This window comes from Anthonomus grandis, chromosome 7 (genome assembly GCF_022605725.1).
Source record: "Anthonomus grandis grandis chromosome 7, icAntGran1.3, whole genome shotgun sequence".
Classification (NCBI taxonomy): Eukaryota; Metazoa; Arthropoda; class Insecta; order Coleoptera; family Curculionidae; genus Anthonomus; species Anthonomus grandis.
In genome coordinates, this window is record NC_065552.1 from 20,324,571 (window position 1) to 20,333,821 (window position 9,251).

Consider the following 9,251-nt stretch of genomic DNA (forward strand, 5'->3'; position numbering starts at 1 on the left):
TATAACATCATTTATTGTTTTAGTTATAGTCGAATTTTAATTTAATGTTCTTAGTGTTAGTACTGTTAAGTAGTCTGTTTTGACTTTACCTATGTATTTTTTGACTTGTGTAAAATTTATATTACTGGCATCAATAAAAATTATGATTATGATTATGATTATATATTTAATGCCTTAATGTATTTTATTCTAGCAAGAACGTTTAAAAACTTTTTTTACTCTTTTAAATTTAAATTCAAATTTATATATTACGAGTAATTAGTTTTACAAATTATTCCTCAAGTCAGTATATAATACATAAAATCAGGCATAAAAGTCAGTAAAACCAGTTATCATTAACACACAACATAAAATTTATGCATATAAAATTTATCACAAAATAAACTTCACTAAATTAAATGTTTAGATATAAGTTAAATCTTAAACCTAAAATAGTCCTATACTTACATTAAAATCTAAAAACTCATTAAAACTATAGAAGCTATTGAGCAAAAATTTTCCGACTCTTGAACCATAACATGGAGAGGCGAGATCCCTAATTTCCGCAGGTAGTTTATTATAAAACAAAGGCGCATAATAGTTAAATAAAAATCGTGTTCTCTGAAGCCTTAGGAACCCAATTCTAATCCCACCACCGCGCCTTGTATCATGAATATGACATGTTTTGTTCAGGATGTATTTTTGCTGGTTTTTATGCGCATAAATAAGACATTCATATATATATCTTCATATGGCAGGAGTCCCCATGTTGGTATAGCATAAGTTGGTATTAATTGGAATATAGCATGATATGATTGAACTAACATATGACGAGGAAGAATTTTTACTAAATTTCGCAAAAGGTATATATTTCTAGACAGTTTTATAGCCGTTTTATCAACATGCATCTCAAAAATCAACTTTGGGTCCAGGTACACTCCTAGAAATTTAACTTCTTCTGGATTTGCCTCAAGAACTCGTCTGAGACCGAAAAAAACCCTCACAGTCTTATCGCTATTCAATGATAGTCTGTTTGCAATAAACCACTCTCGAAGCAGACCCTCATCCTGCTGAGCAGACAATAACAGGCTCTCAAGATTCTTTCCATTCCTGGCTATGGTTGTGTCATCAGCAAAACGTCACATTTTAAAATCGTGAGCCACCCTATAAAGGTCATTGACATAGATAAGGTACAGAAATGGTCCCAGAATGGTCCCTGGGGAGCGCCATGTTTTACCTTGACCAAGTCAGATAAAAGTCTATTGTAAAAAGTCCTCTTTCCCCTGGCCCTCAAGTAGCTGGACAACAAACACAGGCCAAGCCTATCCACCCCATAGTGCTTAAGTTTTTGTAAGAGATTAACATGTGATACACAATCGAAAGCCTTGGAGAGGTCACAGAGCGAAGCACACATATAATCCCCATCCTCAAACACCTCCGCAAGGCAATCGAGCATGCTCATGACTGCACATGTGGTAGATCTTTTCACTCTATACCCAAATTGATCTTCTGAAAGGAGATTATTTTTTTCAAAATATTCATAGAATTGGTTTTTTAACACCAGTTCAAATATTTTTGCAATAGCAGGTATCAGGGAAATAGGTCTGTAATCGGCGGGATCTTTGTGAGAATAGATAATATCCTTCTTGAAAATAGCGACTACCTTGGCGCATTTTAATGCAGAGGGAAAAATACCATTTCTAATACTAGTGTTTATTCATTTTGTTAAGGAGGAGACAAACTGATTTTTTAATTGCTTAATTAGTGTTATTAATAGTTAATTAATTGCATAACCCTGGGCACAAGTACTCATTTCTCTGCTCTGAGGGCACTCAGTTTTAAGTTATTTTCTAGATTTTGAACATGCCTATTTAACAAAAAAATTTGCCAATTCAGCACTGTTCCATTTTACAAATAGTTTTGGAGGCCATTGAAAAATCGGACCTGTCTTGTGGGCTTTTCATAGACCTGAATAAGGTCTTCGACTGCATTGACCATCAAATCATATTGGAAAAGTTGCGTTGGAAAAGTCTCGCAGAAGTATTCTGAGCCCCTTGCTTTTTGTCATATGCATTAATATTGTTGGCAGCATTCTTTTGGATCGCGATAATAAATTCATTCTGAATTTAGTGATGACACTAACATTTTGACACAGGGAAAAACAGTTTATAATATTTCTGACAAGAACAGACTAATTTGAGCCACACTAAGGATTATTTTACTGAAAACAAACTTGAAAAAGCCTGAAAAAAAAATGCCTGAACGTTTTTCTGAATTAATTTGAAATGCTCTCCACCATAGAACTTTGATTTTAATAACCACATAAAAGTGTGCACTTCAACGGTAAAATTTCTGGGTATAAACCAATCTAGTTCTATTGATTGCTTTATACATATTATAAACATTTTATGCAGCAAATTAGCCACTATCTGCTATACAATAAGAGTCCTATTAAGGAATATTTCAAAAGCGGCCCTGCTTGCTATTTACTATGGTAACTTCTGGTCACTGGTAAAATACGGTATTGAAATTTGGGGAGGCTTAAGTAATCCGAAAAGTGTGGCAGAAAAAATCATTAAAATCATTTTTGGAATGAATTATCATCAGCCTTGTAGAGGCATGTTTAAACAGAACAACATGTTGACTGTACTGCCTGTATGTTTTTGAATGTGTCATTTTCCAGACTCCTCCTCCTAATGAAGGAGAGCAGGCCTTCCCAGTTAAGGTCCTCTCGTAGCAGGAACAGAGCACTCTCCTGTTCCTATCCCATCCTTAGCATTCTCCTTTAAAATGATATGCGGTTTCCTCCACCAGACCGCACCTGAGGCACAGCAGGCTGGGCACCATGCCAAAGATATGCAGATGTCAGTTGAGTCTGCAGTGATCTGTTAGGACTCCCGGTCAGGTCTGCTATAATTTCTGTGTGCCGGGACAGCAGTCACGCTATCCTAGCTTTAGTTGGATTTGATAGCAGTTCTTTGGCCTGTCGACAACCGCTGTTCCTATTCCAGTTTTTTCTGGTCTTTTTCCATTCCCAGTTGTCTAGGATATGGGAAATATGTCTCTTACTTAGTCCAAGGTAGGGTTCGGGACTAATCGGAGGTGATGGAGCTGATCAGAGTGTCGCAAAATCGGCGTCCGCCCGCTCTTTGCCCTCCACTCCGCTGTGTCCGGAAACCCAACATACTGGAACCGTCTTCCTCCTACCCAATGTGTCTAGCCCTTTAGCGCATCCCTGCACTCTTGGACCAGTTTAGAGCTGGTCCTGGCTACTTGGATGGCTTTTAAGGCAGCCTGGCTGTCGAAGTACATAATTATTTCAGTCTATGGGACCTCTTTGACTTCTTTCCTGGTGGCCACCTCCGGAATGGCGAACACTTCGGCTTGAAAGACTGTCGAATGTCTTTCAAGCCAGAAAGCTTGTCCTCGATCGGTATCAAAATAGCTGTTTTATTTTTCAGTTGTACAATAAGAATTGCATGAAACAGTTTACTGAGGAAGAAAGAAAAAATGTGTTAACTAATCTACTCAACTGTACGACGAAAAATTAACAAGATACTTATTTACAAGAATTACTAATGGAAGCTAAACAAATCGAGAGACATGGCGTGAGAAGTGCGGACAACCAACAAGACAGAACTTTATCTTAAAAGGCTCAAATAGAATTTTTATATGCAAACAGGCATTTGTAAGTCTTCATGCCATATCACACTGGCAAGTTCAGTGGCTGAACACCTCTTGGCAGGTAAATCACCAAACGATCTTAGAGATAAGCCTTATAATAGACCTCGTATATTAGGCAATGAATGGACTCAAAAAACTAAAGAGCAGATTCAGACGTTTCCGGTTAAAGTTTCACATTATTCCTCCAAACCCATTCATTATTTAGATGCATCTTTGACTGTAAAGAAAATGCATAGCCTTTTTGTCGAAAAATACCCAGAGTTGGAAAACTTAGTTAAATATGAATTCTATTTAATATATGCTATAAAAAGTATTTCAATGAAAAATTCAATTTTAAGTTTGGGCAAGCTCAAGTTTATGTATGTTTGGAATGCGAAAGACATGGAACGAGGCTTAAAGATGTTAACCTTAAGAATAATGCAAAGAGAGTAGTTGCAGCTGAATTAATTAACTCTCTAACTAACTAAAATTAAAGAAATGCAAACTCTTTATACTGAACGACCAGAAGTGATGCAAAACATGCCACTCCGGCATATCCCAGTACAGGAAATATTTTATTTTAGGCAGCTCTAGGCATTCCCATTCCAAATACACAACCTTAAGGATAATACGGGGTATTTTTATACTTACATATTTAAACTATAGTAGTTATATATTTAAACTTCGTTTTTGCCGTGTGACCGGGATTATGGCTGTGCAAAACGGAATATCAAAAAACATGATCGAATTTACACTCCAGAAGAATATGAGGACTTAATATTGACTTCCAGGAAAAAGCAGCGTTTTACTGTGAAGCAGATCCGATACACTGATATTACTAATTTTAAGAACTGGTGGCTTGACTATAAAAAAAACCTGTAGCACTCGAGGTGCCGATGCTAAGAAGGAAACGTTTGCTGTGTCAAACTTAGGCAGTTCCTGTATAAAAGTTCAAATCCAGGATATGTTAAATAGAATATGCAGTGAGGATGCGCAAGTTGCAACAAATTCGTTTAAAATTCAGGAGCGAAAAAAAAAACGCTCGGACACGTTAATTTTTATTTTTTATCGATTTTTTTGATGATGAATTCATGTATACAGGGCGGACCAAAAATGAGCTACGACCATCAACTTAATTTTTTTTAAAAGAAACGGCCAGTTTTTTTTTATTTAATTTTTTAATTATGTATAAAATTTTAAGTATATTTTGTAAACCACGTCCTATACCTAACCTCAATATTTATTAAGAAATTTGCGATTAAATTTTTTATAAATAACCATGAATTTTTTGAACAGTTTATAAAAAAAACAAAACAAAGAAAATTAAAATAAGTCTTTAAATTGTTGACCATTAACTTCCTGACAGTAACCAAGTCAATATTAAAATTCTTGTAATTTTATTTTGATTTGTTTGTTTCAGCTCTAATTCTATTTTTTAATTCTCCTAAACTCTCAGGTTTACCAAAATAAACTTTAGATTTTAGATAATTCCATAGATAAAAATCGAATGGTTAAATCTGGCGACCTTGCTGGCCATTCAATAAAACCCCCCTTCCAATCCATCTATTTGGGAAAATATTGGTTAGGTAATCTCGTACTGTTCGCGAATAGTGTTGGAGGGCGGCATCCTGTTGGAACCAAATCAAATCTGCTGGTATAAATGGGTTTTTACCATTTGGATAAAGTGCAATTAAACTAGGTACTATCTGATTTTGAAACAACTCTAAATATTTTTTAGAGGTAAGTGCACCATCAATAAAATAGGGACCCACAATTGACATGCCCATACTTTTAATTTCTTAAAAAATTGTGTGTGACTTTCCATACTCCAGTGTGGATTTTCTGGTGCCCAATAACGAAAATTTTGCCTATTTACAGAACTATTTAAAAAAAAATGTGCCTAGTCGGAAAAAACAATCTTACTTAAGAATTGTGGGTTAGCATTACATTTATTCATTATTATTTCGCAAAACTCTATTCTGCAGATGTGATCTTTTCAATAAGCTCCTGAATTAAATGAATTTTATATGGATGCCATTTATTCCTATGCAAATATTTTAGGATACATGAAACTGACTGATCTGCAGCAACTTGTCGAGTTGCTTTATGTAGATTGTCTTGTAAATCGAGCAAAATATCTAATTGTCCATTTTCTGCAGGCATAGGACAGTCCAGGTCATATTTGTCTCTATAACATGACCAAAATCTCTAAACTTTTTTTTTATTTTGCTTACTACGGTTTTTATTACTATGTGTAATAGGCCTCTCCAAGTACTTATTGTTAAACAGATCGCAAACTTCGGCCTGTGTTCAAGTCTTGTTGCCATATCCTGCCATCATCAAAATTTGAATTCTTTCTTTTTTGGCTAAACGCGACATACTTTTAAACTTAGCAACTGAACTTGACACTTACTGATGTAAAGTAATACATACTGTTTTCATGCGATTAAATGGTCACAAGGTGTCAACAATCAAATATACCCTTGAAAAATTATGAAAAAACATGTTCAAATATGCTGAAATGACTCAAACAGTTGCATATTTATTAATAATGTTAGTATTAGGTATAAAAAAAGTGTTTCCATTTAAAAAATTGAAGTTGATGGTTGTTGCTTATTTTTGATTCACCCTGTATACATGAATTCATCATAAAAAAAATCACAACAGAAAATAAAAATTAACGGGTCCGAGCAATTCTTTTCTGACACACACCCCTGAATTTAAAATGAATTTGTTCCAACTTGCGCGTCCTTACTATATAGATGGTTTACACTCCCACACTTTTAAATTTCTCAAAGAACATAAGTGCAGCCCTCCTCTGCCCAAGTAAGACATATAAAAAACCTGTTCTGATTAATGGAAAAAAAATTCTGGACATCAAGAAGGTAATGACCAAGGTGAAGCATTGGAATTTTATTAACACATCACATCATGGAAAACCAAAAATGCTGAATCAGTTTTCATGTTGTATTTTTCCTATGTATTGAATAAATATATAAAAAATCAATAAATGTTTACCTATATCTTTTTATATACAGAAATGAATTCAAAAACCATACAAGCCCATCCCCCCTTTTGATCTGTCATTGGTAATTCATTTTAGTCTCCAAAAAACTAACCCTAAAGCACATTGCCAACTATGATTTACAACTTTTCTATGCATGTCTACAGTCTATGCTAAGCATTTTTGGCTTTAAAAGGTTTTTATTGATTTTCTTGAAATGCGGATTTTGGGTATGTATGCTTTTCGAACTCACTGATTTAATTGTAAGATCAGGACCAAACCACTGATCCATAAATCCAAAATTGGTTTAACAAGAGAGCAATAAAGCATTTCAAAAGTAAACATAGACATGTCAACACTTGATCTCTGAATGAAACCAAGCACTTTCATTGTCCTATTTGTTACATGATTAATGTGGCTCTCAAAGGATAATTTTGAGTCTGTCCAAATTACCAAGTCTAAAACTTGTGTTTTAAAGACAACTGAAAGATTCTTTATTGAGTAAATAAATTTTATAGGCTTTCTCTGCATTAAAAAAGTAATTTTATGGCAATTGTTGACATAAGTAAGTAAGTGACATCCTGTTTAAACCACAAAAATTACAAAATGATTGAAGATCCTTTTATAGAAGAGCAGCATCATTGAAAGAATAATTGTAAAGAGTTTGACACATTAGAACACTGTAGTTTTTTTTAATTTATGCTATAATTGCACAAATTGAGGGAAAAAACTCATCTAGGTGATAAAATGAGTTACTGTACACAGTAAGTCTAGGAGTTTTTTTTTTTAAATATTTTTCTAAGATTAGATCTAGTTAGACTTAAAAACATAAATTATTTTAGGTTCCTAAAAGCACAAGATTCTTGCAATGGCAGTTACTTAAACAGCTAAGAGAGTATGTATAAGGCATACCTTTAACCAACTAAAATGAGTTGTACTGTTAATGAATGTACAGGTGCACTGCCGAATATAAATTGATACCACAGTCAACAACTGAAAACTACAAAAAAATAGACTATAGGATTTTCTTCAGCCTTTAAATAGTCTCGTTTAAATAAGTTTATGTTGTGCACTTAATGTATTAATTACATAGTTACCTGAAGCTGCTATAGTATAGTTTAACAATAATTAGTAATATTCATTTATATAATAATACATAAAATATATTGATTCCTTTTTTGGGGAATAAACAGGAACTGGAAGAGAGTATTTCTAGAGAAATTCCAAATACAAATTCTATAGCATAAATTGCCCTTTGCTTAGGCATAATAAGAAACCTCTAACAATGTAAAAATATTTAGCAGAATTACATTCAGCTATTGGTCTATAACCTTTAATAACTATGATTAATGCATTGTGAAATTACTATTAAATATATACTATACATACTATTAAATTTATTTATTTTTCATACCAATAGATTTATTTTAAAAATTCTTTTGTAGTTGAATTACTTGTTACTTGAAATGAAAATGCTAAATAAAGAAAAATTCTTGTTTACTGCTCCTAATCATTAGTCTTGCAGTGCATGGCCCTTTGGTCTTTTATGTCAACAAACCAGACCTTTTAGCTTAATTCACCCTATAGGAAATTATACCCCCTTTCTGTTTAATCATGCAACTTCAAGGTAGGGCAAGACTAGGGTGATGACCAACTGCATTTATTGTTAAAATGAAGTACTTATATTTAATACATTCTTTGAAGTGCAACAACCTTAATTTTTAATTTTATAATCAGCTCAGGATTTATAAATATTCTTATCAGTTACAAATGAGATCAAGTATATTAAAACAACAGCTTTCAATTGAGAGATTGCAGTGTTTATTTGTCATATATATATAAAATCACATATGAATATTATGGGCAGATTGCATTGTTTTAAACTTTTTAATAATAAACTGCATTTGAGTCAGACAAGTGTAATATGCAGTGTATATATATCTTATTGAGGTATAAAAATTATAAAGGAAAGAGTATATCTAATGTTATTTATTTGAATACCAGGTAAATTAAGGATTTAATAAAAATACTATAACATAAAATGTTCTAACCAGAATAATATTAATAAGAAGGATATTGAAATTGAATAAACATTCAATGGTTTAGAATTGTTCCAGTATGAAAAATATTATTTATTGAATTTTTGAAATTTCTTTTGAACTTTCAAGTAGATTTTTCTTAATTTTTACCTAACCTCACAGCTATTGATTTTTAAATTTTTGCTTATTAAATTAAGCCTTATGCTAACATTCGGTGCCTGCAAATAAGAATGTACTTACCATTATCCTTTACGTGGGCTTTAGGATTATTTTTAAATATAAAACACACAAAACACAATTTTCACGAAATCGAACGGTTTTAACCAAACGAACTAAACGTCAACACACCACACACATTCGGAGATAACGCCATATTTTTATGTTTTTTATTTATCTCTCGCTTTTCTCTCTCTCTGTCTTTCGGTCGGTTGGCGTATTCCGGACCACTTCTAGTATAAACATTACTTATCCTCGTCAGACATACTGTAAAAAAAGAAACAGATATCTGGTCTATTGGCTTTTATGGTCCCTATAATTCCGGAGTAGCGGTCTCTCGTTGGCTACGG

At 33.2% G+C, this 9,251-nt stretch overlaps 1 protein-coding gene across 3 annotated transcripts in view; it reads right to left on the minus strand.

Annotated features, from left to right (window-relative positions):
- The window catches only part of LOC126738571 (uncharacterized), a 263,439-nt gene extending 254,347 nt beyond the window's left edge, over positions 1 to 9,092 (minus strand). For all 3 annotated transcript variants that reach the window (XM_050443968.1, XM_050443967.1, XM_050443962.1), the window contains exon 1: positions 8,926 to 9,092. The gene's annotated coding sequence lies outside the window, so the exon portion shown is untranslated. The remainder of the gene's footprint in view (positions 1 to 8,925) is intronic.
- Between the last annotated feature and the right edge of the window lie 159 nt (positions 9,093 to 9,251).